General features: G+C 34.9%; 2 long non-coding RNA genes across 2 annotated transcripts; both read left to right on the forward strand.

The window, feature by feature from the left end:
• Positions 1–561: 561 nt before the first annotated feature.
• On the forward strand, positions 562–5,181 carry LOC137863810 (uncharacterized). The gene is made up of 2 exons (XR_011101159.1): positions 562–666; positions 1,578–5,181. It is a non-coding gene; the product is annotated as an uncharacterized lncRNA (long non-coding RNA).
• Positions 5,182–8,770: 3,589 nt separating this feature from the next.
• LOC137863857 (uncharacterized) lies at positions 8,771–23,248 on the forward strand. The gene is made up of 2 exons (XR_011101190.1): positions 8,771–9,892; positions 22,362–23,248. It is a non-coding gene; the product is annotated as an uncharacterized lncRNA (long non-coding RNA).
• The last annotated feature ends 3,756 nt before the right edge of the window (positions 23,249–27,004 follow it).

Below are 27,004 nucleotides of genomic sequence, written 5' to 3' on the forward strand. Positions count from 1 at the left end.
TGTTTTAGCAAAATTTTTGGATAAATCTATTCTGTTATTGAAGATTGTAATATTGAAGATTCTAACAGTATTGAATCATTCTAACTCACTTTTTTTTTTTTATCCTGATTCTGATCATTCTACTGTTCTTGCAGAAGTGGTAAGTGGTTTCTCCTCTCCTATTCTTGTAGAGAGTTAAAATTATATATTTATTTTGGTTTTATTTTAATGATCATATTCCTTGTTGCTAAAATGATCCCTGTTGTCATTCTTAAATGACTCTAAAGAATTTATAAACATCATATAATACTCTGTATATATAAATCTTATTATATCATACATCTTCCATTTTCTATGCTTTTAGTTGTTGTAGGTTCTTATATTCAGGAGATACTGATGATCTTTGTAAAAAAAAAAATAATAATGAAAAACAACAACAAGACTGTGGAATTTGTGGTCTTGCTGTGTCATAAATACACCAGTGTAATATTACTTTTATCCTTCTTATTTTGAAATTATTGTGACAAGAGCCAAAATTATTGGACTGCAATTTCTGAGAACTCCAAGCATACACTCTAAATGTGATTGCAAGTTTTACTCATGTCAGCTGAGTTGCTGAACTACACATCCATACCACCCTTGCAGAGGAAGAATGAAGAAGAAATGCATCCTGAAGCTACAAAACAGGCAAGTAAGATTTCACTGCTCCATTTTCAGGTACTTATTCTGATTTAGAAATGAGCTCTTTTTTAATCTAAAATTAACAAAAAAAATATATCCTCCTGTAGAAAGCTTGATTTATAAGAAAATGCAGATTTCCCTAGCTTTTAAGACTGTGATTTCACAAGCCATACATGTTAAAGAAGACTTTTGAAATCTGGGTGACTGTTCTCCTTGTCAGGGCTGAATAACCAGGATCAGAATCCCTCTGTGTTCATGCAATCCTGTTAGATCACATGATAGACCAAGTCATATGGAAGAACAAAGTTAATTTTGGATTTGCTCTCTTAAACTACAATGTTTCCAGCTGGGTTCTCTTAGTAAGTTAGTATGCATGTGGTTTTGTGTTTTTTTTTTTTTCTGTCTTTTTCTGGATTAGCTATTTAGAAAATTTCTGTAATTGAGATAAAGAGGAATAAAGGTGCATGTGAATAAATACTAGGAAAAAAATGGGATCTATGGATTGAACTTGTTTTATACTTAACATTTCAGAAAATGCATAAAAATGAAAAAAAAACTCTAGATGCTCGGGTAAGGGGTATTCTGAAACTATCAGGATTTTGCACCTATATTTCATAAAATAATTTGGGGGGGGGGGAGCGTTGTTAGTTTTTTAAGATTTTTTGATTATGCTACTTAGCTACATATTCTTACCAAGTAATCTTTGGCACTGACTTTAGTGTATAAAAATACTATTTATGTTTTACTATAGACATATGAAATTCAATTTTGGACCATTATATGTATATATTAGCCCCTCTTGAGAATCATGCTGCTCCTAAGAGATACAGTGAGCCTTGTCACTGCTTAACAAGGAAGTAAAGCTCTGTGTATCAGTATGAAGTGTCTAATGAAATTAGAAACATCTGTTCTTGCAGCTTGTTGCTCCTCCCTTGAGGGGAGAAAGGGAGCAGGATGAATGAAAGAACAAAGAAAATGCATAGCAGAACAGATTTTGGATGGAACACAGAGCTCTCTGAAGCGTCCTGCTTTCATTCGACTTGTCCTCCAGCCAGAACTCTTCCCTGCAAGAGGAGAGCAGAGAAAGAAAGATTATAAATGGTCCCACAGCACAAGCAGTCCTTGAAAGGCCTTTTGCTGATGTGCTGATTTGTCTGTGGAAGTTTGCTCTGGCCTGCTGTGAAGGAAATTTCATTGCTTGGGCACTGAATGCTATTTTACCCTTGTACAGAGAGTTACACTGAGCTGCCCATTGAGTTGACAGGTGTTTTCTTACTCTTCATTTGCTACTGCTTCTCAGACCTTAGAATCATGTCTCTCTCATGTAATAATAGCTGCTTCTGTGACTACTGCACGATCCACATACAGTCCTACTGTATGTGACTTGCTAGCTTCACATGAGTGGAGATAAGTTATTGATAAGTAAAGCCAATTTTGTATCAGCAATAGGCTGCTCTTATCAATATTAATAAGATATATATATTTATATAAATGTGTGTGTATATATACCTATCAATTTTAGATTGCATAAAACTTCCATCATTTGCCAGGCTCTTACATCTGTAACAGTATACTTAAAAGTGCAATTCTCAAGAACAATCCTTGTGGAAGCAATTTTGGGAAAATATGCAATTCATTCTACTAGCCCCAAGTAAATGTCTATGCAAGACATAGTCTTTCATATCATGTCCGGTTAAATGGTTGATGTTCACATTTATAAAAGTCTCCTATAAACATTTTTCTTTCACCATTTTGTTAAGTTTTACTTCCTACTTGCTTTTGTTTGGAATTTTGATGACCCAGTATGTGTCCTGACTGATTCATTAAGCCCATGCTTATTACTGTTTTGAAAACAGCCTACTCTTTTTCTTTTTTAAGGTAGGTCTACAGCCAGTGATGTCCCCATAAGATCAGGAGCCCCAGAGAAATTTATTCTCTGCTTACACTGACAGTCATCAATATTTAAAATATGATGCTGCTATGTTCCTTTGTACTGATTAACTAATACTGCTTAGTGAAAGAGGATTTACGAGTGGATTTACTGTAATGAATAAGAAGCTACAATTCAGTAAACACGCTAGAACTCTTTTAAAAATGTAATCTGTATTAAATGTAGAGAGTACTGTTCATCATATATTATACATGGAAATGTGACAAAATCATCAAGTCCACTTTTACAACTGTTTTATAAAGCAAAACGTTTGATTTGCAGGAATTTTTAATATTATGTTGTTAGCATGTCATATACCATTTATTAGACAGTTTCAAATTTCACGTAATTATTTGGAAAGTAGTAAACAAACCGTAAATACCAATTTAGCTGGAAAAAAAAAAAGTTGTGAAGGAAACAGAGGTGCTCTGCAGTGATGTAGACTGATCTCAGTGGAGGAGGAGTAAATGGAATAATCAGACCGAATTGATTGCACAGCATTAAACATGTGGTATGAATGCCCTGTGAGGTTGCATATGATCAAGTTACAGGAAGAAATGTATGGGACAAAATGCTGAGGGGACGTTTGTTGGCTTAAGAAAGCCTAGCTGGGAGTGTAAAAGGAAGCAGCGTGGAAGGGAGGGCTATGATAAACAAAACACATGAAGGAATCAAATGAGTACTAAGAAGGAAAGAAAATAGCGTGCAGGAGAGATGAAGAGAAGCATGGCAGGTCATTTTTTCCATCAGAATTTATTTTTGTCAAAACAAAGAGCTTATGTCAACATTACATGTATGTTGTGCACAGGGAAGAACTTGGGCCAGAATAGGGAAAAAATGAGTTTGGTAAGGCAGAGAAATGCTTGGATGCTTCTGCAAATTTCATTTTATCTAAATACTTTGCCCCATCACAGTCTCTCCAGAGCTGAATGTCTCCTTTACATAACGTTGTGATAGGTTTGTAATTTTCTGTTTGCAGGGAGGAAAGAAAGGTTGGCCTTAAATCCAATAGCTTGTTCTATCCCCAAAATTTTCATTTTCAAACAAGGCTTAACATTACTTTTTTGTTGTTTGTTTTTATTTTTCATATTTCTCCTCTGTGAAGTCTTCCTCCCCAGGTACCTTTTGTAGTCTAAGGAGAAACAGAAGCTAGAGCCCTTCATTTCTGAAGCTGTTTTCTAAATGAGAAGAGGAAATCCTCCTTTTCTCATTGTTTACCTCCACATCATCATTGCATGTAATTTTTTCTTTTATAATTAACAGACCACTGAACAAAAGAGCCATTAGGACTCCACAACACAAGTGGAAATGAGAGCCCCTGAGGACTATGGAGCAGTCTCTGGTACTCAGTGAATATTCACAATGCATTGCAATAAGCAGCACAGGTGTTTCTGAAATTGTAAAACCATCAAAATTTTTCTGTGCTTAATTGCCCTCAGACTCTCCCATCCATCTGTTTAGCTGGTGTGGATCAGTTCACTGGGTAAAACAAAAATATTGATGGACTACCTCTAAGGGATTGTGAGTACCTCATTTTTTAGGTATATTTGTATAATCATGTTTTGTTTATAGTTCCATTTTTGTTTTGATTCCATTGCTACCAGAAGGGGTTTACAGAGCAAATCTTTGGCAAAGGAAGGATGGGAGAGGGTAAATCTTGGCCTTTTGTTTTTCTGAATAACGTTCCTACTGAATCATCTCTTGTTTTGAAAGTCCAAATTAGCATTGCAAATTTCAGAGTATCATTTCTAAAATTTTACAAGTGAGAAAGTGTTAGCATGAATTTATGGTTTTCAGTATATTTGTATAATCTCTACTATGTAAAAATGTGTTGGGATTTTTGAAGAAACATTATACATAGTCTACTTACCACTATTTGTGGTAAGTATTTATCTAAGTTGAGGAAGCAATTTTATTGGATCTAAGAAAAGTTTGTAAAGCTTATCTCTGTAAAACTATAGATCCAGTCACTGTTGTGTTTCTTGAATAGTTCAATTAAAAGTTGCCTCTTTATAGATTTCCAGTAAATAATTATTCATACTTCTAGTGGCAGCTTGAAAAATTTATTGTTTCACATACTGAGTATGTAAGCAGTACTTCACTGTACTTCACTGTAAGCAGTACTGTTTTCTTTGTAAATAGAAAAACCTTTTCAAATAGCATATATATAAATTTAAAGAAAATTTTGAATATAGGCTGTAAATATTTCAGGCAACAGCAGTACATAACTTATATTCAACTTTGTTTTGTCTGATCTGTTTATTAAACCTGAGTTGGCTCCTTCTAGTGAGTTGGAGTGAATCTCTGCTGTACTGCACTCTTTTTTTGGGGAGCAAGGTTAGCATTTGTGTCAATGAACCTAGAGAGGAAGTGAAGCACATTTGCATGCTCTGACATTTGTTAATATATTTTGGTTGCTTTTTTTTCAAATGTCTGTATGCAGTTATCTGATTAACACTTTGGTAAGCTCTGCATTAGTTCATATGACAATTGATGCAACGGAAGTTTTATCATTTCAGGTTTGCTGATCTGGACTGTAGTTCAGATAGAGCCTGCAGATGATCATTAGAAAACAAACAAACAAACAAAAACAAACAAAAAAAACAAGAAACAAGAAAAACAAGAAACAAAAAAAAGTAAACTGATCCTTAGGATGAAACAAAGCTAAACTGCCAAAACTTTGTACAGTCTGCACAACACAGAAGTTTTGGGTAGAATTTCCCCTTTGTTTAAAGCACCAAAATCTTATAGCCCATCTGTTGTTAGCCATCGTATTAGAAACCTGCATTTGAAAAAGATTAAGAGGTTTTCCTTCTGTAACACTCACACACACAAAGCTGCATGCAAGTATGCTGCAGTACTGCTACAAAAATGCATTCAAGACTGTATCATCATTTAAAAAAAAAAAAAAAAGACTTACAGAGGGAGAATGAATGAAGCATTTCTGTATATAAAAGATAAAATATCTTTATGCACTTATTTATACTGTGACTGTTGATGTTCTATTATTCAGTACTCATGAAACAGAAATTCCTGTGTATATTTAGGTGTTCTTCTGTGATTAACAGCTTGTGTACTATCAGTTGTCTTTTTATTTTTTTAATGGTAAGTTGCAATTTAAGTTATTAGAAATGTAAACTTCAATGAGATGCTGCATTGACACTGTCTTGAGGCAGGACAGAGACAAGCTCCAAACATTATAGCAGTGTTATTGAAGAGTCCAATCCTGAGCCCTTGTTCAAGACACTGAGATCAACAAAAGTCATGCCTCACTAGAAATTTCTAGGCTTAAGCAAAAGTATTTAAAAAGGTATCACGAACACTGTCCTTGAGACACCATGAAACTCTCCCTTCATATGCTCATACAATCAAATTGAGTTTACAAAAAGCAAACTAGCATCTGATAATGGCCGTAGGAATCTTTATTTAACACACCAAGCTAAGCTGTTCACACAGAATGTCTGTCTACTATTGACTTTCATCTTAGGAAGGAGACACGACAAGAATGTTTCTATCCTCTTATTTAGCTTTTGAACCTTGGAAAAGGCTTTACATCCTGTACTTAGCTGAAGTACTTTCTTCAGAATGTGTTTTCAACTTGTGTTGACAACAACCTTGTCATTCTCACCTTTAGAAGATGCACCTTCCAGGCTCCAGAAGATAATTACATTTCTCAGCAGTTTTTCAAGCAATGATTTACATTAATGAAAACTGAATCAGCCTGATCAGACTTACCTCAACATTCACTGCAGCCATACAAATACCATTTGTTCAGTGTTTGAAACAACCAAGCAACTCACTTTTTAGGTCATGGTAATGATATCCAATTTCAGGAAGACTGAAAAGCCTTCATTGTAACAGAATAAGTCAGTAAGGAACAACATGTGAACACAAAAATAGAAAGCAATTTATGAACACATGCACACAGAGTGAATCAGAATTGTAAATGCAAATACATGCTATATTCTAAAAGTCTATGTCAGAAGAGAAGCCTGTTTAAAAACAAAACAGAATCCAGAACTGGAACGTACCATGATCAAGAAAATGACTGCAAGAAAGGATTCCAACTACCTGGAAGTGTAATTAGCTATTTAGCTTTAATAAAGGAAGGAAGGAAGGGAAAGAAGAGAAAGAAGAAAAGGGAAAAGAAAGGAAAAAGTGATAGCTTCATGCAGAAAAACATGGTCTTCCCAGTTCACGCATGAGAATTGCCAGTACAATAAATACCCCATGTAAAAAAATATATATTATTGTTAGGAGTAATTAAAAACATTATCTAAGGAAATATGAAGGTGCTCAGAACAAATGATGAAAACTCCTGGAGAACAGAAAAACAGCTTTGCCTTGGGATGTGTTTTTGCTTTTGAGGTTTAATAGCAAGCAGTTTGGCAGCTCTCTTAGACATGGGGAGTACTGCTAAAACCTAGTGAACAGGTCTGAGGAAATTTAAATTGGGAAAGAAGTGTGGGAGAGGGACCAACTGACCGACCCCAGTAATAACTGGCCCTTAGGACAAGATACAAAAACACAGCACTGGTAGGAAACATAGATTTATGACATAAGGCCACAGTTATCTGAAAGTGAAGACTAGCTTAGAATTGATGGAAGATTATACTTGTATAGCACAAACTGGTTGCTCTTTGTAAGTATTTTTTTTCTTTGCATTGTATTTATACTAGAAGTTGTAATGGTGCATATTCACAGTTGTTCAACAAAAAGATTCTTAGTTTGCTACATTAGCTGTTTTCTACTCCTCATTTTCCATCTTGCTGAAGTAGTATATATGTTTATTTTGTATGATATTGTTTCAAACCCGGGTAGCCTTTTTATAAAGCAGTATTGTAAGTGATAGATCAAAACCCTCCAACATAACTCACTCTTTTTCCATAAAAAAAAACAAACAAACCAAAAAAACACCACCAACAACAAAAGAAAACACACCTCCCTTTTGTTCAGTGTCTTTCCTGTGGTAAATAAGGTGGATTGTAAGCTATTGTTAAACCTTGCCTAGACTGTATTAATACAATTAACTCAATTTGGCAGAGAGATGAAGGTCAATATTCTTTGGTATTTTTGTTCCATGATTCTTTTTTCTTGTCCTCAGAAAAAAATTGCTTCCATCTGTAGAGCTGTCTAGACCAGTATAAGCTCTGTCTGTCCCAGTCATTACCAGCTAAACTTGTTTGTTAGGCATGAATCCTGACATCTTTGAATTGTCTAATTTTAGAGCACTTTTTTAATAACCATCACTCTTTCCCAAAGAGTTCTTTTATGACATTAGAAATATCTTAATCCTCCTTCAATAACAGAATGGAGGAGAGAAATTGCTACAGCTATCATTATTGGAAGAAATAGCATTATATTGAAAGGATAAAATGGACTTGTCCTGTCTAACCTTAAAATGACTTATAGGATATATTTTCTGACACACACCCTCTGTGGCTGCTTGAGTAGGTATCTCGAATGCAGTGTCTAACTTAAGACTAAAAGTCCCTTATAAATCGTCTCATTTGTTGTGTGTTTTTTTTTTTTTTTTTTTTTTTTTTTTTTTTTTTATTTCCAGGTATTTCAAAGGACTGGTATTTATAAAGGACTATGAAGAGTGGAAAAAAAATGCCTGGAATTACACAATTAATTTTGTCTTAATATGGTAGGTATGGTTTAACATCAACGGGCAGCTAAGCACCACCATGCCGCTCTCTCAGTCCTCTTCAAAAGGATGGGGGAAGAAAATACAATGAAAAAAGCTCATAGGTTAAGATAAGGACAGGCAGACCACTCACCAATTGCCACCATGGGCAAAACAGACTCAGTATAAGGGAGATTAATGTAATTTGTTGTCTGCTGAAAACAGACTAGAGCAGTGAGAACTAAACTAAAAGCAAAGTAAAAGTACCTTCCCCTTCATGAACCATCTTCTACCTTCTCCTCCCTGAGTGACACAGGGGAATGGGGGTTGTGGCCTGTTCATAGTACTTCATCTCTGCTGCTCCTTCATGGTTACTCTTCTCCTGCTCCAGCAGGTCCCTTCCTGAACTGATTGTATGTGGGCTTCCTACGGGCTACAGCTCTTCAAGAACTGCTCCCATATGGGTCCATACCACACTGTCTACTTTTCAGGAGCAAACTGCTCCAGCATGGGTCCCCCACAAGCGAAAGCTTCCCCCAGGTCCCCTGCTCCTGTGTGGGCTCCTCTCCAATGGTCTGCAGCTCCGGCCTGGGGCCTGCTCCTGTGGGGGCTCTCCATGGGCCACAGCCTCCTCCGGGCCACATCCACCTGCTCCACCGAGGGCCTCCCTTACAGGCTGCATGGGAACTTCTGCTTCTGGGCATGGACTTTCTGCACCTTGGGGTCTGCAGGGCTGTTTCTCTTGTTTCTCGATCCTTTTTCCTTGCTGCTGTAGTGCAGCACTTTTTCCCTTTCCTAAATATGCTTTCACAGTGGCGCAGCTAGCAGCACTCTCTGGCTTTGCTCTCACCAGCAGAAGGTCGCTTTGAGTCATCTGGAGTTGGCTCTTTGGGGCAGCTTGTGGACGTCTCTCACAGAGGCCCTCCCCTGCAGCGCTCCCCTACCAAAACCTTGCCATATAAACCAAATACATGGGCTTTATATAGACTGCACTTTATTTTTAATACTACCACGACAAAGTGTTACAAAAACATGTGTTTTAAATAGCTTCACAAATCCAGTTTGCTACAAAGCAGATCTCCAACACTCTCCAATATTTGTTTTATCTCACCTAATATAAGTCATCTGAACTAGTTTGAGATAAATGTCTAAGCTCCCCCTCAATATCTACAGCAGATATATCAAAAACATGCAGAGGGCAAGTCATCCCAGAGGATTCTAAATTAAAAATCTCACCAGAAAAGAAAAATCAGCTTTCAGAGATGTTTGTCTCTTCAGTAACTACAAAAAATAAAATAAAATAAAATAAAATAAATCTATAAATAGTTAAAACTCTTCTAGACTAAATTAGTTGTCTATCTAATGGTTAGTTGACTAAGTTTGGATGAGATGGATATCAGAAAAAACTAGCAAATCAAATAACTAGCACCTCAAATTGATAAATAATGGTGCCCAGCCAGCTATTGGTTGCCTTTCACTGTAGCCAGGCAAATTTGATTAATTATAATTAATGCAATAAAAACTGAGTCCTGCAGCTTATTAATCATTTCAGAACCTGCAGGGTAATCCTCATACAGTGCTCAGTATTACTTGTCCACACGTTGTATATTTACAACCACTCTTGTTAAAAGTTTATCATTGAAGACATGAGTGAACAGTTTTCCTCCTGAAAGGTATAGTTCTAGATTCTAATTTTTCATTTTTGCTGTGCTTCTAGAGCAACTGGATTCTAAATTAATGTGAACTCCTATAAAGCTAAAATATTTTGCAATAGTTGTGGTGAAACAGCACACATGGAGGAAAAGTTTCATGTATTACTCACTTTTTTTTTTGCATTGTATCAAGCTGTTTTAAATCGAATGCTAAATTTTACATGAGTATTGATCGTAACTTTATATCATCCATTAAAAATAACCTCTGTTTGTTTAGAACTGCTATGGGGAGTGGGGGAATAAATGAGCGTTTAATTAGGTTTAGTAATTTTTCATTACAGTTTGAAAGGGATATAGGATGTGCACAGATACCTATTGTCTCTTTCACCGTTGGTAAAAGATGTTAGATCATTACACTTCATCTTAAGATGAAAAGATTACATATCCTTCTATAAAGATGTTGCTTTTTTTTTTTTTTTTACTCCTATAAATATCAAATAAATGCTCCATTAAAAGATAAAAATACTAAACTCTTGATGCTTATCTCTTTTTCGTTTATGAACTGTATGTTCTTATATCTTTGTTAACAAATACGTGTTCAGACACATTATATTTCTGAGTTTCTCTTTGTTTAGTTCAATTGAAATATGACTAGAAAAAATATCCAAAAAATATCCATCATATTTTCAGGAAAAGCTATAGTTCTTTCCTGTTTGTGAATGAAAAACTCATTGAGAATTAGTGAGTAAACTTTTTAAAATGTACATAGTTTTGCAGAATGGGGCTAGCAAACTGATTTTGCAGAAACCAGAAGTCCTATCACAGCAGAGTCATCTTTGAAGCAATAAAAAAAAAAAAATCAACAAAAATAATAAGGTTAAATGAAACAATACTAAAACACTCTTTGGCTTTCAATAAACTTTGCAGAAGATTGTTATCCTAAAGCTCATCTAATTTTAGAAAGAAGATATTTTGTGTCAAAGGCTTTATAAGGCTCAGAGCCTTATGTTTTACTATATTTGAATTTCAACATCAGATGAAATATATCTAAGTATGGTTTATCGAATATCAAGCAATTCAAATAGTAAGAACTCTAAAGAAAAATGATGTTTTCAGAGTAATGTATTAGGAGAAAGAGAAGTTAATTTGGGGGGTGGGGGGAAATACATAGGAATCATCACATTTGCAATAGTATTTTTCTTCTACAGGCATTTCTATTTCTTATGTTCAGTATGTGACCTTATAAAAATGATAACAGGATTCAGAATCTGAAAAATATATACGCATCTTAGCTATTATTTTCTTGAGGCAGACACCAGAAGTGAGAGTGTTAAAAACAGTCAGAGTGTGCTTTTGTTTGTTTGGTAACTTGAGGCAACAGGAAAATATTCTGCTCTTGCTGTATTCTTTATTAGAAGTAATTTTCCTTTCTTTTGCTTTTGAAAAGCACAGATGTTCAGTTTACCTAAATATTTTTATATGCTACTACTAGACTGTGGACTGCAATTTAATAAACTAATGATTCTCTTTTTTAGAAGTCTATTGCAGTTAATGGCATTCTGTATTTCAGTAGTCTCACAGATTGCTTGTAAGTGTGTGTCTGTAATTTCTTCCTGCACACAGATTTATCCCATTGTACTTACACTGTGTGAAGGATACTATGAATTTATGCTTCATTTTTTTCACTATTTTGGAAGTTACACATGGAACAGAGGTCTTTGAACAGTATGTTCCCAAAAATGAAGAGCAGTGTATGCACTGCTGCTAGGCCCTTCACTGGGTCAGGAACAAGAATGCCAAGCTGGATGTATCTTGAAAGGATTTGACATAAACTAAGAAGCTAAGTACTTACCAGGCTGAGATACTTCTAGGTATAAGCAAGAGCAGAACTGTAGTTTCCCAAGGAAGTGACTTATGAACTTGATGTGTCTAGAATGCTAGTGTGCTGCTGAGTGTGGTTTTGAGGATTACAGCTGAAGTATCTAAAAGTAACTGAAGTCACACTTTAAATGATTTGAGCTCCTTTATGGCTTTGACCTGATTTCATATGGGGCACTTTAGGAGGAGCAAGGAATTCATCTTGGTTCTTTAATAACCAGCCTTACCTAATCAGTCAAGCCCACAAAACAGAATTAGCCTAACATATTTTCATTGAATAATTTTGTGTAAGGATGTGTTGTTCTAAAATTGTCACAATTTCAGTGAAATATTTCACAAGCAGAAATAAATACTCTACAGACTCTCATTTTCTTTCAACTTTGAATCCGTGACAACTGTAGATAAAAGTTTCAAATGCAATTCTGTAGTCTTCATTACATATTGTGTGTTTTTTTTCTTTTTCAATTTTATAGTCATGTTATGTGTATTGTTCAAACTAGCAAGCCAAAATGAAGTTGGCTTGATGCAGTGGGTGATATTTAGAAGTATGCTGGCATATGGAATTGTTCTGGATGCTTCATCTTCCATTGTTTTCCTCACCTCACGAAAAATTCACACAACTTGTCCTTACATCTTTGTATCAGAGAAAAAAAAAATCTTTCCTCCATGCCGTCTGTTGTGTTTTGTCAGGGATTTTCATTCAGCCTGTGTCCCTCACCTTTGAGATTCAACTGAATACAACAGATAGTTGAATAATTTCTGAATTGAATTGAGTTGAATAAGTTCTGAATAATTTTGGATAGTTACTAAGTATTACTACCTAACCTGCATGGTTTTAAGAAACACATATTTTGCATGTTTTCCCTGGAATTACTAGCAAATATGAAAAAGAAATAAGGCTAAATTTATACTGCTAATTACCTGTGCCCGTGCCCAAATAAAATACAAAACAACTCAAAATCCTCACAGAGATTAGATGGCATTAAACAAAAGCTAATTAGTACAAAGGTGGGAAGAGGTGATCCCTTTTTCCAGTTGCCACTCTCAGAGCACAATGGTGCTAAATTTCAGAGATGTTTGGTTATCAAACATTTCTGAAAATGTTATACCTAATTTTAGCAACAATCCATTCTCCTAATTATAAAGTTATCTTCTAGTTTCATTACATTTTTAAATAATGATGATGATACATAGACAAGCAATACTGCTGTCTGCCATAAGGATAAGTACAAAATATAGAGATAACAATATGCTGGCATAGAAATACAGCTTTGGTATTTGAGTGATTTTTCTGACATGAAAAATAGAAGGAAGAAGGAAAAATAGCAAAGGAAGAAAGAGACTATCAGGGTAAACATATATGTTAGATGAAGCTTTGCTCTGCTGAACCTTATCTGTCTACAGTCCTATGTATTCCTGTTCTGATTTTTGTAGTGCTTACAGAGTTGTTTTTTGTTTTGTTTTGTAATATGAAATATGGTATGTAATAACCTACTTTTCAAGATGCTTCTTTAAATAATTTTAAAGTGATTGAGGGCATATTTTTAGACCTATATTTTTGGTGAATCCATTTTCCAAAAAGATAAAGCTGGAACATTTAAAATGATGTGGTATTGTGTACAAGCATTCAATCTGTTTTTAAAATCACTGCATTAGCCTTTGAGAACTGTAAAACAGAACATCAATAATACTAGTAAAACACAATCTTTTTTCAGAGCTTAGTACATTTTAGGTAGGCTAAATGCAGTATAATTAATATTTGGTCATGTTTTACATTGATTGACCAAAGATATTTGAGGGCCTCTTAAATGCTAATGGTTGTTGCAAGTTCTGATGCAGAACATCAAGCAGTCGATCAGCTGGAATGATAGCTCGGGACCTTCTGTCAGGGAAAGAAAGGTAATAGAAGGACAAAATTAATCAGGGAGGCTGTCATCCTTCTAGCTCAACAGAAAAGATCTTTTTTGTTGCTGTTGTCAACATGGTTAAATGAATTGTATTCCTGCCTTCCCTTTCCCCATACTGCAGCTTGCATAGCTGTTTCTTTGGTATCCCTGAGTCCTGATTGCTGTTGGAATTGTAAACACCAGTTTTATATTTCCCTTTAGAAATTAATACATAGTGTTCTTTCTCTTAACCACACTGAAAGAAATAAAATAAAATCAGTGCCCAGCTGGTGTTTTCATCTGTTACTTAATAATATTTCTATTTTTTTAACCTGTATGCTTGGATGTATGCATGGATGCTTGGATTAATGCACATAAAATACTATATATGCAATACTGTGTACATAATTGTTTCATTATGCTTGTTCTTGGTTAGTAAGCTTTGCTAAAAGAACTACGTGGACCTTAAGTTCAGTCTTTGACTTGAAACTTTGACTTTTACAGAATATTCTGTGCTTTTTGAAAATATATTTCCACTTGAACTCACTCATCTGAACCCATCTGAATACATATGAAAATGCAAATATTTTCTTAGTCTCTTACATATTCTTGTGTTCTCCTCTCCCTGTTGTTGGCTGTAGAGAATTATAATAATTCCCATGGATTCTACTGTACTGGAACTGTAATTAATAAATTGTACTGGCATTCTCTGGATTTTTTTTTCCTATTTCTGATACATCGAGTAGTATTTAGGATTTTCCTTTTGCAATTATAGATTTTTTTCTTATTCTGTTTTCAGCTGCCCATAGGTTTTGTGGCAGCTGCTTTGTTCCAGTTCAGAAAAAAAAAAAATCAGTGTCTTGACAGAGGTCAAAGCTCTTGGTTGCTATGAACTGCAGGGATCCCAAACTACCATTGACTTCATGAGCTCTAGAACTGGAAAATCTTGTTGGTCTGTGTCCAGGCTAATTGTGAAGCATCATTGTGCATGATGAGAAGCACTATGAGCATAGTCAGAGTTTGTCTAGATGGGGAAGAAAGGATTCTGCATTTATTCCTTCCCACCTAGATCAAAAAAACAACTATTATTCTGGAAAGTACTTCTTGATCCATTTGAATGGAAGGTGGAATGGAGAGATATGATTTCTTCAATGGAATTGTTTCCTTTATTTTTTATTTTTTTTCCAAGCAAAATTGTAAGTGTGGCCATACATACTATACACTTGCCCAGGTTATAGAACCTACATCAGTTCCAGGCACAATGCTGTCATCCGACTGTCCTGACTTGTTTAAGAATTTATCAGTAGGGAAAAAAAGAACAGCATTCACAGTGAACTGAAAGCGGTGACTTTGAGTACTTTAGACCGTATGGACAGTTAGTTTTTATTTGTTCTGTCCTTCTACATAGTGCAAAGAGCAAATATGTGATAATAGCATACTCTGTAAAGTGATTGCCTTGAAAGTGTTCCTTGACTGCAAACAATATTTTGGTTTAATTCCAAACAGAAGAAACATCAAAACATACATTAAAATAATTATCATAATCAGAGGCTTTCCCAGCAATCAGACTGGTAGCCAGTTATTGCAACAAGATGGAATTTGTACACATCATGGATACCTGGGGTGTTTCATCCAGAAAAAAAGAGTAGAAAGCTTGGCCCATGAGTAAACTGGAAAGTGCTCCAATGAAAATAGCAACTGGGTCCTTACCAGAGTTCAGTCAAACTGAAAGAAAAGAACACATTTGAATATGTTATCTTTGGAAAATAGACTGGATCATCATAAATTGTGTGATCCTGTTATAAATCTAACATGATTCTTTAATGGACATTGATATATTTTCTTCTGGTTCTGTTGTAGGAATACTCTGTCCAGCTCTCCTGGACGTGGCTTATAACCCAACACTCTGTGTAGAAATACTATTGAGAAATGCTGTCTTAACCATTCCGCCAGCTTAGTGTTCAGGCCTTCATTTCATCTCTGTTAGAATCAAAGTTGTGAGGAACATTCTTAAAAATAAAACAGAAAATAAAAAAAAAAAAACCAAAGCTCCAAAGCATAGCAACCCTACCATGAGCCTCATATGATGCTTCAAGTTCATTTATAGAATATCTTGCTTGTTGTGTGCTTCAGATGTTGTATCTCTCAAAGTCTGGTGCACAATCAGTCTTCTTTTGCTATAGTGGCTGTCAGCTGCCCCCTCCAGCTTCACTGGAAAATACTTTAATTTTACTTCTGTTAGTTACTCACTTTGCCAGAATCTTTCCAATGCAATGAAGCAGAGGAAAGTGACAACAAATCAACTTCAAATTGTATGCTATTTTGCAAATATTTTTAAGCAATTTTTCATTAAAAACCAAAAATATACAGCAGTAAAGGCAGTTGGTTTTGCTGAAGTTCATAGCTTCTAAGTAAAAAAGCAAGATGTCAGTGTCCGAGGAGAAAAGTAGATCAAAGGAGCTGTGGCTAAAACTAAAAATTAACGTGACCATTAATTTGCACATAACATTTCAGTCTAGGAGGTGCAATTTATGTTTCAGAAAGATATCTATGCATTTTGAGATTTTAAAGAAAAAATACGTACAGATTTGCATAATATATTTTTGAAACAAATTGCTGTATTTTTATAATACCTAAATTTCACTTCCACTTCCTATTTCTGTTCTTCTAAACATCATTTATTTAACAAAAGAAGCTTGCATAATGATCTTGATTTAAACTTTGAAGTTGACACATCTTCCCATCTAATGCAACATAATATTCTCTTTATCACCTATTCTCTTTTTCACAGTCAAGCTCACTGTAGTTTTGTTTTTTGCAGAAATAAGTCAGCAATATGACTCACAATGCACTCTGGAAAACTTTTACAGTGATCATAACAAAAAGCAAGAGATCAATGGGCAGTCTTACTGATTACTTCAAAGAAACAAACGCTGTGCAAACTAACTCTGTAAAAGCTGAGCCTTCCCAAACCACAGGGGTTTGTATTAAACAAAACAAATCAGTTCTTCTAAAGTTCAGCACTGATTAGCACAGATGTCTGTGTTGGTAAGGCATTGCCTTACAAAAAGGTCTCCAGGAGTTTTTTCTTTGGGAGTGATATACAGAGCTTGCTGTTATTTCTCTTGAGGAAGATGACATGTCTTAGAATAACAGCAGAAACAGTCTCAGAAAATAAAGTTCAGAGGCAGATTGTGATCAGAAATCAATCTGATTAGGGAGGCATATAAGAATTGGATTTATGTCTTCCTTAAGACACAAATAGTGTGTGTAAAAAAAAACAAAAACAACAAACCTAAGAAGTGACCTGCCTATATGGTATTCCTTTAAAAGAGCTCTTTGGCTGGTTGTCAGGGAACACTGCTGATCACAGCTCACCGATGAACTCATCTTTGGATGGAAAAGAGGAATAATCAAAGACAACACTGATAACAAGGATAACCCCTGATAGTGTTGCAAGGGTTGAGTGACTTATAAAAGATGTGATCCTATGAGTTGGAACAATATAGCTACTTACTATATGAATTAATACAAAAATAATATTTTAGGTAGATATTAAAGACAGAGGACAAAAATAGATATTTCTGAAATTCTGTGTGTCTGTGTAACTCATTTCAAGAGTTTAATTCTGAAGGAAGTTTTTCGATTTCTAGTTATCTGAGTTTCAGGAAATGCATTTAATTTCATTATAGACTGTGTTTTACCAGAATTATCTGGATCCATGTTGTTTAATTTAAATTCATGAACAATGATAGAGCTTTCTTGAATATGAAAATGTGAAAAATTTGTGTACCTAGAAGATTCATAGGAGGATGGGTAGAGGAAAAGGAGGTGGTATTGGGCACAGGGAAATATTCTCATTTGGGTCAAAGGCTACCCATTTCTCTGTGTTCTGCATGATGTGATTTCTGCATCTGCACTTTAGTAGCCATAATTTGTTTAGTGATGAATGTCAGAACAACTGCAGGAGAACAGATGGTGCCCCTATTCGTCTGGATTTTCTTCCAACCAAGATTTTGTTTATCTCTTACAGCAGATTCTGTTGCTCATCTCCTCTCCATTTTTGAATCATATTCAACAACTCTAAAACTTATATTACATTTAATTCAGGACACAATATGGAAAACTTTGCATTATTTCTGCAACCTCATAGGTTTTCTTATGTATTTACTGTGGTCATTATATTTTTATTTTTTATAATATGATTTTAAAGTACTTCAAAAAAAAAAAAAGACTAAAATTACTATTTATATCTTTATATCTGCTGGCAAACAGCATCATTCCTATTTTTACCTGTTTTTGCCTGCTATTTCAAAACTTTATGTTTAACTTGATAGCAAATGTAGATTAAATGGAAATGTTGAAAGCACTCTAGTTCAAAAGAATAGTTCCAAACTCAGATTATTTAAAAATCTTCTCAGTCTCCTAAAATTCAAGAACATATGGTGATTCACCAATGATTATTTTTGTTAAAATGAGTTTAATTTAATGAGTCAATGAAATTGAAGATTTCTTTTTCTAGCAGCTGGCCCTCCTAAAATTCAAGGTCAATGCACACCATTGACGTAATTGCACAGCTGATCCGTCCATGCTCTACAGGTGTCAGTCATGTTGAAAATAAACACTAATTATGTATTTTTCTTGTGCAGCAGAAATAATCATCAAAAGCAAGCTCAAAGAAAACAAAAACATAAGCTTATTCAAAGTCCTTTTTGATATGATGTTAAGCCATCAAAACTTTCAACCTCGAGGAAATTATGTTTATCTTATCACTATGTACATCTATTCATATGCTGTGCTTTACCTATTTTTGCTCATGAACTGCGTGACATAATGAAGATTTAAACATTTTTTTAAAGAATAATAAGTCAGCATTCAGCAGGAATACTTTCAGGACATAAGCAACAAATCTAAGACTGTAAATCCCAAGCCGAACAAACAATATTTCATTTGATAAATCCTGGGGTTATAGTCTGAATGAAAACTATATATATATCTAATACAATCAGAAGAGGGGAAAGAAACTAATACAGAGAAATGAGGAAACCAGGATATCCAAACTTTACCTAGTTTAGAATCTAAAGGTCATGAAAATGGCACAATTTCTGGAGTTGATGTGCTGCCAAGTGCCTGAGCAAAAACCCCAACCCAACCCTAGCTTAAAGAAAAAATAAAAATAATGAATAAAAATTCAGCATTCCTGAAGGATGTTGCCCTGGGGTAGCTCTGCCACACTTAGAAGGAGTGCGTGTAATATAAGTGTCTTTGTAATGCAGGCCAATTCTGTTATCTGCCATACCATATAATTACATCAGAAAGACTGGCTTCTTGGATAGCATTGACAGTGGGCAAGCACACCACACAAAATCAAAGCCAATGGCAACAGTTTATTATGGCCTAGATTTCACACACCAGCATGTATAAGGGAGATATGCATAATGAGAGAGATTGTTTGTATCTTTTTCTCCTTTGTGCAAAATGGTCCTTCATTACTCATAAAAGTTTCCATAGACAAAGTGATACACATACATAGGAGATACCTCCACAAAAAGTCTTGGACAGAACTGAAAGTGGGGTGCCTTCCTGGGCTGATTTCAGTAACTTACAGAATTATCTGTAAAATAAAACATATAGGTCATCCCTTTTGCTCCCTCCGTTTGAGTATATTTTCTGACCTTTTTATATATTGTGGCACATAAATCCTCACAAGCATACGTGCCTGAAATGAACTCGTGGGGAAATAAAAACAAAAGATGGTGATCTGGAACCAATAAAAATAAGAAAAAATGTACATGTGAAAGGAAAGGAGCTTTTCATGCAGTGTTTCCTCTAAATTAAAGACAACCAAAGTATTTTTTTCTCTCAGCTGTGAGTTACTGTTTTTTGTAAATAATCAGTTTTAACTAGAAAAACATAAATACTGAATTTAATGATAACAGCTGTCATTTTCATCTGAGCCATTATATCGTGAGCCATTCTGCTCACTACTATAGTCATCTATGCCTAGTTAGTATGTCTGTAATTCATTCAGTCTAAGCAAATAATGTCAGAAATGACTGGGTGGTTATATTTTTCAGATTTTTTAATGAAAGATACTAATTTCTTATTTCTCTTTTTTTTTGTTCTCAGTTCATTCACATCACTAATAGAGTTTAGCCTTTATTCTTACAGGCAGGACCTGTGTTGTAGACTACACTCATCTTTTTTATCTAAGTGTCTCACTGTAGGTGAACAAATTAGAATTTAGGTTTTCAGTGCTTTGTACTAACAGAAGAGCATAGTAAACACAGTGGAATATTATTTTATTAGTTCGCCTTTGCTTCTCTTTCCACAGGTGAAGTTTTGGACAGAGGCATATCCAGGTGTGCTCTGATTATTCACTTCATGTTCATAGATGAATACTACTTCCTTCCTTCCCATAAGGCAGCTGATAGGGCAGAGGAATAGTGTACTTGGGGTTTTACCCTAAAAAGGCGCATGCCTGATGTGCACATCTAGCCTGAGGCAGTGAGACATGCCTCTTGCTAGACACCATCATCTATGTAACAAAAGGAGACTGACCATACAATGTACAGTGAGGACTTGCTGCTGAACTTGGCTATAGATTCCCATGTACTTCAACATTACTTAAAGAAAAAATAAAAATCTAATGTGTATTTTACTAATATAGATTTTATTTGTGAAGTGGACTTTTCAAAGAAATAATGTGCTATACTGAGCTTCAGAGCTATTTGGAAGTCTCAGCTGAACTGTGTGAATTCTCTCTGTAGTAATCGATTGAGTCTTTCCCTTACAGACAATCTTTGATCCCATCCAAATGGTTTTAACACTATGCAGCCATCTGAACTTCCAGACTCCTCCAATCTAATAAATCCTTAACTCTCTGGATATTTTTTTTTTTTCTTCTGGGAAGGAGTTACCATTAAAAATCATAACCTTTTCATATTTGTATAAGTTATGTTCTTTTTGTTCTTTTATATCTCACATTGCTTCATATTTTGGTGAGGAAATCTGAGATAATATTAGGCAAGAATACCTGCTTTGCACGTTATAACAAAACTAGATATATTTCACAATGAAAGACTCATTTCACTCATTCCTATTTTGGGAGATTAGCCCCAAAGTATTATTATCCGTTTCTAAAATACTGCAATGGCAGTATTTTATGTGTAGTATGCAGTACTGAATCTGTAGATATAATGAGAACAATCTCCAAAGTTTAGTGGTTTTGTTTATTTATGTTTTTGCATGGTTTTTATTTTTCTAAGTATAATTCAGCTTTAAAGGTAAAAGAAACATTTAAGAGCATGGTGGCCCATAGCATCTATTTGACTTCATCAGAATGTCTTTTCCAGGATTTCTTAATGTGATATAAAATTTCCTGGGGTTCTGGCTTATGTGAAATGAGTGGCTGCATCTCTTTTTACTATGTACTACAAGAAGTAAAGCCAAGTGATGCAGATGGGCCTGGCCTTCCATATTGTCTGTGATAATATGGAATGACTTTGTAATTCACTGTATTTTGAATCTGGTTCTCTCCACAGCAGAGTCTGAATGCAAACTGATGTGTATTAAGCATGGTTGATCAGAGGGTTAGGATCAGCAAGTGAATCAACTTGGTAAAATATATGCACAGATGACAGCACAGTCTCACTTTATAGATTAAAGGTTCCGGCTAGGTGCTGGAACTGCCGCTACAACAGCATTAGTACTGGATTTGCAAGTGCCGTCAGTGAGGTCATGACAGTCTCATGCTTAGCTAGGCAGGGTTGATCAGACTTTAAGGCCCAGTTTAAAAAAAAATAAAAATCATAGGGAAATATTGAACTGTTATGAATTCTGCTATATATATAACTCATTCAAATACTTTCTTCAGAACATGCAAATTTTATCCATTAGCAACACAGTTCTGTATTCTGTATGAGCATAGAGTATGCTTCTGTACCACATAATAGGTTAGAGTGTAATTTTGTATTTCAAAGTAATTTAAGCAGGGTCATGGAATTTGGTAGTTTCTCATTTACAACGACAGCTAACAACCTCACAAAAGAGTCTCATAGGCAAAACAATTGATTTCTGACTTCCTCCTGAACAGAGAAGCTTCAGTGCCTAGATCATGTACAATAAAACTGACATCTGAGGGTAGAGCAAAAATATACTTAGCTTTCCTAATCCCTTGGAGGCTTATGAAATTACTGTCTGAAAACTATAATGAGAATGGGATAATTTGTGACATTTCCCTCTGCTGTTAGAAGGTATTGATTTTATGACATTTTTGTTTCTTATTATGTATTATGAGCATAAGGCATCAAAATGTTAATATCAAATGCACAGAATAAACAAGGATAGTGCCAGGTAGTACTTTATTTATTTCAATTATTTTTCAGTTTTATGCTGTAGCTGTTTTACCAGATCCCTGCAGGCTGTTAGCAGGTAAACAATCATTCCTAAACTCTGAGAATTCAGAATTAAAGGAGGCAGCCCATACATAAACTTATTTCTTCCATGAAGCCCAGTAAGAAAACTTACCCTTACTATGCTGAGTTTTACCTTCATTGGTTTACCTAAGACATTATTTATTTATTTATTTTTCATCTGCATTGTCTGATTAATTTAGACTGGTAGTGTCTACAGGTAGTTGTCATCTTCCTTTTGACATGTGGGGGACCTGCTGAAAACACCAATACCGTCACTTGGATTTAATCCTGCCGCATTTTACTTTTCAGGTCTTTATGAAAGATAAGTTCCTTCATCTAATGGTAAAACCACCAAGACAAGGTTATGGAGAAAACAATGTGTTCAACACTATCTTGAAATTCAGTTTCATAATTAGCTTTGCTTACAGCTGTATCTGGGATCACTGAAAAAATAAATAAATAAAAGTCACACGGCTTTTGGGAAAAATCTCTGTGCTTCCCTTCCCTTTGTTCTTAGCATGTTCATCCCACTCTGTTAATCATACTATGCATTACCAATTCCACCCAAAGACTGTGTGAGAACTGGAGATTCATAACTTTTGACAAAATCCCTGGGAGGTTGCACTGCATACTGCCAAAAGGAGAGAAACAGAATGAATGAAATCAATGAAGATGCCTGCAGAGAAATGTTTAAACTGTACAATGGTAGCACAATTACAGTCTAAATAAATGTATGGCAATAAGATACTAATCATATATAATGCAATGATTTCTAGAATCATGTTTTTTTCTGCAAGGAGAACCCTACGTTTAAACAAAGCACTAATCTCTATAGTAAGAGAAAAAAAGTGGATACTTGTGATGCTGGCGAAAAGACCATTGTGTATGGAGGTGTTACACTGCCTGGGTGGTTTTGCCTTTATGTAACAGTGCAGCACAAAGCTCACCCAAGAGCATTGATTCTGTTTGACTATATAAATGATAAATAGAGCTGTTTTCTTGTATGAAAATCCTGTAATAGCTTGAAAGACGAAAAGGGGATAATAATTGATGGGGTCTGTATGGTGTGCTGCACATGGATCAGAGTCCTGTTCGATGCTACACAGCTCGGGGCTCCCAGCTTCTAAAGGGGCACAAGATTATCTATGTTGTTCTCTTCTTATAGCCTTAGTGCAAATAAATAGCACTTTAAATGGTACCTTACATCTGAGTGCCTTTCTTACTGGGTTCACAGTGAACCAGCACCTCCTGATGGAAAACAATACCTATAAAACAGGAAGGCATCTTTTGCTCACCAACTTACTGCTTAGTCCCAGAATAAAGCTTCATATATAAGTTTGGTTATCTATAAATTTGAACAAATATAACTGGTCAACAAAAAAATGGGGAGAATACTAAACAGCTGCTGAACTATGAACTGACTAATGCACTGGTTTCTCAGTTCAGATGCAAAGAGGAACAGGATTTCTGTTCATTCTTTTAAAAAGTGTGCATGTCATCAGGCTCTGGTTATGAACATGGGCATGGAGAAGAGAAAATAAGTCTACATATTAAGCATGAAAAATACCAGAAAAAGTGAAGATACTAGAGATGCATCTCAGGTTCTAATGTAGTACTGAATGTGTATAATAGTTTCCAAGCACATATAGATACATATTATAGCTATTGATACATGCACAAGGCAATTATATGCAGAAGAACAGAAAAACAAAACCCACCAAGCTTTGAGTAATTTCATTATGAAGATTTGAAGTTAAGCATAATGAATGTGGAGTTATCTTCACTGTAGTTGCAATGATCTGTAGGCTGAGTTACAAGTAATCGCAACTTCAGAATGTTTAACTTAGCCCTAAAATATATGGACTGTATGCTAGAGAAAATGTTGGCTTAGAAGAGGATTACAGATATATCTGCGAGCAATGACAAATACCAAAACTGAAAGAATTCAAAATCAAATTCAGATGCATGGTAACTCTGATGCATATCGCCATCATGTTTTATATCATAATTCCTCCTTGTTTATGAACAGTGTTATTTAAATAATGGTCTAAATCATCACATGATGTTCAAATACTCCACCAGTCAAATAAGGAGAAGTCATAACAATTTGTACCTCCTTGTAATCTAAATCAAGGCAGTCTTTAACTTATCAACTATCTACTTGCAGATATATTATCATCTAGAATTCTTTCAGACCTACAAAATGTTTTAACTAATTTTAACAGAAAAAAAATATATATATTTATAGGATCTAATTGTGTACTTGAAAACATTCAAAGCTTCCTGACCAAAAGAGGGGCACACTTTATCCCTGAGTCATCTCACAATCACTGTGTATGTTTACAATGGAAGTGAAGAAACTTTCTTTTTACTTAGCCATCTGCATTTATATTGATACATTATAAGAACAACAACAACAAAAACTACCCAGGAAACAAAATTTTTGTCCTATAGTTGATGTGGTTATAATGGATTTTAATTTTACTTTTTAAGTTCACTGTAGGGGTACTCATAGCACTTGATATTGGTTAACGATATTGCACTAGAATAAGAATGAAGGCATAAGGGAAAAGAAGCTATTTTTATGTCTTGTGCAGTTGATTAAGTTGCAGATATGTGAACTAGATTTGTATTGAATTTATATAGAGCTTTCTCACTGAAAAATATATAGTGAAGAGAAGGGAAAAACAGTATCGTAATAAGGTCAGAGGATGAGAAAATAACTGAGTTGTCCAGAAAATAAAGACATGCTGGGATCTCATAAACTGGGATATCATTCCTCTAGGTAATCAAAAACATTCAAAATATCGTTGAAAACAAATCTGTCCCTTGTGGGGACTTTAAATGAGCCAAGCTTACTTTGAAATAGTGCTTTTATAAAGAAAATATTACAACCAGGGAAAAGCTTTCCTTGTATCCCTGAACAATAAAGTCTGAAAAGACAATGTTATTGAAATTCTTTTTATGTGTACTTCAGAAACCAAATCATGTTGGGCGTCTTTAAAGAAGCACATATTGGTAGATATTATCTGATTTATACAGTGTAATCATATTTATATCATAATTTTTCTTGTTTGTAACAATAGCCTTATAAATATTTCATCCAGTTCTTTTTCAACATAAATATTTCAATTTCTCAGGGTCACAATGTGATCTGAGTGCAAATAGTTTTCAAGTAGTCAGGGTCCAAGCCATAGATATGTATTCAGATTTGGACCCAGCTACTGAACTGGCATATGTAAATGCTCAGATCCATTGCTCATGCTATTATCCCTACTGGATATAATAGGTACCCAGTTAGTATTCCATATTCTTATTGGAATTTTCTCTAAGCAAAGTCTGTGGAAGTCAGCACTATATTGACCATTGCTAAAAAGTATATGGCTTCTGTTCTTCTATCTGTACGGATTGCAGTCATATTTACTTATACGTTAAGGAATATATCATCGTTAATTAGTTAATTATTGCTGGACTAGCTGGTTGGTTTTAGTTTTAAAACATCCTGCTCGTAAGTCTCACAAATAAGATTTTGTCTCAGCATTTAGATGGTCCATTGAGATGGGTGAAGAATACTTATTTTCAGATCACAAAGCCTGTTTCACAGGCACAGGAACAGTCACTGGGCCCACTCTATCCCTCATTTGAATACCCTTATTTTGTACAGTAGACAAAAAAAATATCTAACCAATTTATTCTCTTTCACCACACAGCTACAGCTATCAGACCTACCAAAGAGATCCTGGTCCAAAGGATTACATGTATGAATTTTTCTTACTCCAAACACCTATGCAGATTCTGGTTATGTTCATTCAAGTGCATGTAGGAAGTATGAGGGATTCTGTTGGATCTCTCTATTATATTTCTCTTCTATGATAAATTTCTATTGATGTAGAGATTCATAGGTTGGATAGCAGGGAGCACAGGAATAACTGCCATAGCTCTACATTACTGGAAAATTCCCGTGAGCCTCCCAAGTGTATTCACAGATTTGGTTCCATTCTTTAAAAGGTACTTAGTTCTGAGCAGTTAGTTTCTTGTAGAAATTATCTGAAGGATTTTCCAGAATAATTACTCTTTAGTTATAGGCTGATTGACTAGATGTACTGTAAGACTGCAATGTGGAAATTAAAAGTTTTCAAATACAGATACAAAATAAAAATAAAACAAATGGAAAACAGTACTTAATAAAGGATAAAATTCAAGCCCACAGATATTAAGTTAACTAATATAGCTAAAGCTAAAGTATTATCACTACATCAAGAAGAAATATCATTAACCAGTATTTCAGATCATTTAAAAGGCAGTATTCTCATTTGCAGTCTCAATTTTTTAGCAGAGTTTCTGAAGATAATTAACCACACAAATGAGGCTTCTGGTGGAAAACATGCAGAAGGCTTTCATGCTGCAAGTTATTTTTTTGCAGCAGAACTACAGTATGTTCTTTCAATTACTGTACAGAGCAAATGCATGCAGATATGGCTTCAGTTCAATCAGTTTGCCATCAGTCACAGAACAAATTACCGAATCCATTTTAAGACATCAGTTGAGGAATCCTTAGAATGTCACAGCTTGATCAACAGTGTGCTCTTTCAAATATGGAGATCATGTTTTAAATACACTGAATCCTTTGAAGGTAGTATTACTATAGCCGAGACATTTAAAATTGTACTTAAGGTTGTTGGGCTCTTTTTTTTTCCCCGCCTTTGGGCATTCATGTTTTACATCAAAGGTTAATATCAAGGGAAAGAAATCATGAAATAGAAAGAAACATAAAGCATTAAGAAGTGGTTAAAGGATGGAAAACAAACAAGTACTATGTAGGCACATTTATTTACACACAAGCTTTCACTTACTGAAGAAGCCAAGTGAAGAAGAAGATACAGAGCTGTGAGAGATACCAAGCTGCTGCTTTAGTGTGATTTACCAACATTGCTAACTAAAACACAACAGTT

The sequence above is a fragment of the Anas acuta genome, chromosome 13 (genome assembly GCF_963932015.1).
Source record: "Anas acuta chromosome 13, bAnaAcu1.1, whole genome shotgun sequence".
Taxonomy (NCBI): domain Eukaryota; kingdom Metazoa; phylum Chordata; class Aves; order Anseriformes; family Anatidae; genus Anas; species Anas acuta.